Genomic DNA, 4,053 nt, shown 5'->3' with positions numbered 1-4,053 from the left:
GAACCTGTCAAAATTAAAATATGACATCATTACAACCATATAAAACTTTACTGATATGGTAAACAAATACTAAACTGCCTCCTTGTCAGATTTAAAACCATATTAGATAAAACAAGGCAAGCTAAATTTCTCCTCTCTAAAAGCGATGAATATAATCTTATTTTTCTGAGATGACCCTTAACTACTTCGGACCAACTCAGTCGCGCTACAGCTCTAAAAAACTTCAACGGCGTAGATTTTAGACCTTTTGGTTATTACCTTCTTGGCATTCTCTACGACTTCCGAACCAAAATGTTGTACGAAGTGGCTGCAATTGGTCATTACATTCAGCAATCCAGAGATGTCAGTGGTGTCAGGCCCTGTGCAAGTTTTTGCTCTCTCACCAAGTGATGACATGTACATCTTGGTCACTTCCCAGTAATCATCTTTCCATCTACGGAAGTCAGAGTTACGCCAGCTAAAGCTTGGCTTCTTTGAGCTTGTGTGTTCGGAAGCTATAATCTTCTCCCACAAACTATAATGGGCTTTACACGGTCTCATTTGGTGTTTGTCTTTACACGTGTGGCATTTGCTTTCATCCATGTCGGACGGGGCATCTTTTCCTGTAGTTACACCAGCTTTCATCATCTGTTGCTTTTCTATTTCAACAATGAACGATATATCCGAAAAGGCCTTTTTCATTTCCAGTCCGACAAAGTTTTTTATACCTTTTCTAATCTCGTCCATGAATAATTCACATTTTAACATGTTGACGTATTCTTTATTCTTCAACCGGTCAAAAAGATGTTGTGAGGGTTTTGATGTCATGATGGAAGGCCTATGATTTAAGAATACAAATTCGCAAAGTTGAAATGTGTGAAGCAAGCAATCAGAAAAGTCTATGCCACATACCATGGCGAACATATTCAAAATGCCATGGGCTCATATATGAAAAGTTAGATGTGTATTTAGTGAGCTAGTCGTTAAAAGGATTTATCATATGGTCAAATTACATTTCGATTTAACTCTATACATGTTATGCATAATATATACCCCTAATCCCAGGATTAGCCAATGGTATTGACATACTGGTGACCTGCTGAAATGGTGAAAAGCATTGATCTTAGAAGGCAAGTATATACACTTCAGGTCAAAGAATTTGTCGGTGTAAGAGCCATTTGACACCTATTAGGTCTGTGTTCAGCAGCAGTGGATAATTAAAACTCGCTTGACAAACGAAACTCGTTGCGGTTAGTGTGTGAGCTTTACTCTGATTACTGCTCACAAATTCGCACCAACTATGTGCGATAATCGATCATTGTCTAAGTTTGCTTTGAAACGATCATTCGTCGAAAACCCTTTTCCCAACAACTTCTTCCAGCAGTTTGTCATGTTTTGAGGAAAATCACATCATTCTTTCGTCGTTGCACTTCTGATTTTTCGCCAAGACGAGGGAAATTACTTTGCAATCAAACGCAATGAGTTCCGATTGCGATGCGCTTGTAGTTAATGATATCCTGACATCGTTGAGTCTGTTTTATAGTGAGCGCCATCATCTTTGCATTTGGTGAAAAAGCTGAAGCGGCGCGATGATGATCTTGTCCCCTTCCCCATTCGACCGCTGGCTGCGCTGTTCATGAAAATAAGATCAGGCATGGGCAAATATTCCAGTCAGAATTTTGACCGCTTATTAATGAGCAAAGTCACCTGACAAGATCATGTGATCACCTCATCTTTATAGTGGCAAGCTGTAAAATTAGACGACGAAACATCGAACGTTGAAGTTATTTGCACGACTATTCTTCCATGATGGTATTTAGCGTTGAAATGACGATTATCTTCTATGAATTTTTTCTCAGACTTGACCTGGTGACCATGGTGACCTTTAGCATGTACGGCAATGACTCAAAAATAAACGATTTTCATTTTTTTTATTTTATGTCGACATAGGATACTTGGTTCGGAACACTGTGGAAATACAATCACTTTATGGACATACGAAATGTAAATTCAGCGCAGCCAGCGGTAGAAAGGGGGAGAGTTCAGACCAGACTACGGCAGTTGTAACCGGAAGTCTCTCCGTTGTATGATTTGGGACTGTGTATCGCAATTAATATCCACTTGCGTATGGTACCTACAGGAACACAGTTTGACAATTTTAATCGAATACAAAATAACCCGCTTTTGTGAACTCACAACTTCTGCAGGACATGCTTTACAAATCTACGCCAAAATTAAGGTGACAATTTACGTGAGTACATAAATAGGAAGTCAAACAAAATGGCGATCGTATAGGCCTATTGACAAAATAGTACGAATCATTGATCACCGTCATGATCGCAAAATCTGGAAACTATTTCTCTCCACTGTATGTGGACATGGTAAGAGAAAAGAGAAGATGTTTTGAACACCAAGCTGAACTCACCTTGTCCAATTTCGCCTTTAAAGTACAGAGTCCTTTAACATATCATGGAGGTACCCCATGGACGGTACACGTTACTAGCGAATTAACATTACCTGACCCAGACTTCTGACCCGGCTTTGCGTCATCTTGTTCATGTGTTTGTAGGTGTTTACAACAATATGGTTCCCTGCCCCTATTTCCGTGAGCGCGCAGCCAGCGGTAGAAAGGGGGAACCAGAATATGTATGCAAAGGCGTAAGATATAATGCAATTGCTACAAATACATGTAGTTCTGGGCTCAATCGCGATCATTCTGGCATCAAATCATTTATACACTGTCCTACTTGGGGCCTTTATCATTTCAATATCTCGTTGTGTTAATAAATAGGCCGAATGATAAACTATTCAAGTCTAGGAGACTATGGTGGATGATAAAATGTCGGGGGACTTTTCTCCCAACATTTTTGCCGCCTAAGTTAAAATATCTGCCAATGAATATTCCAAAATATGGCCCGTTGTTATTGATTATCTTAGCAAATTGCAAGAAATGTTCAATCATTATGCATGTGAAGGTTATCCTTAAGGTGACAAAGTCGGCCATTTTTCATGAATTTTGTTTGACACTATTATATTGTGTGTATGTGCGATGTATGATAGTGAGCATGCGTGCGTGAGTGCTTCACGAACTCTACAACGTGTTGAGCGGTCTCAGTCAGAAAAATGTAACAACTTAGCCGGCTATTGAACCACTCTTTTTTGGGAGTGGAGATTTAGCCGACTGGTTCTGTCTCTGGCCTCTCAGCTAGGCGACTGATGCCGTATGTTGTGGGTTCGAATCCGATTGAAAACTATCCGTATTTGACAGGATGAAGATACTGAATGAATGGGTGACTATGCATATATTCCACCAGGTTTTAGACACGATACATGAAACCAACGCGAGAAGGAATAAATGGTCATGACCATTTATTCCTTCTCGCGATGGTTTCATTTAATTTGTCTAAAACCGGGGTCAAATATATACATAGTCACCCATTCATTCAGTATCTTCATCATGTCAAACAATATAAATAGTGTCTCGTACCGCGGCCGACTTTGTCCCTTTAAGTGTCGGGACATTTCTTTCGTTACTGACCCATATTCAGAATTTTGGGGATGAAAAGTGGCCCATGTTTGAGTGTTTAAGTGCCGCTCGAATGGGTCACTATTTCACAAAAATAGTCTAAAAATCCCTAAGCACCCTGGACATGGGTTGATAACAAAGCAAATGTCCCATGCCTTAGGAAAACCTTTACATAAAACAGAATAAAATTTGTAAAGCAAACACTCATGATTAGTCATATTATTGGAATATACATGGGTAGATGTTTTCAACTTGAGCTAGGAGTACCCCCCCCCCTCCGGAATAAAGTAGTCTCGTCAATGAAAAAATGCGTAGATCGTCACGTGAGTAAGTGTGAGATATGAGTCATCTGTGTTGATGACAACATCATACTTTACAACAGTTGATATAACGCAGAATGTTTCCAAATTTCTTACTTCTTTCATAATGCAAATGGTTACTTCACCGCAAACTACAACGACAATACCCGACTGCGTCTGCGAAATTTATTGAAAAGCTGCATGAATGTGTCCGGCATTCTCTTCAAAAGGTAAGCAGGGAAACTTAGA

This window comes from Ptychodera flava, chromosome 11 (assembly GCF_041260155.1).
Source record: "Ptychodera flava strain L36383 chromosome 11, AS_Pfla_20210202, whole genome shotgun sequence".
NCBI lineage: Eukaryota > Metazoa > Hemichordata > Enteropneusta > Ptychoderidae > Ptychodera > Ptychodera flava.
Note: the sequence above shows the minus strand (reverse complement) of the source record.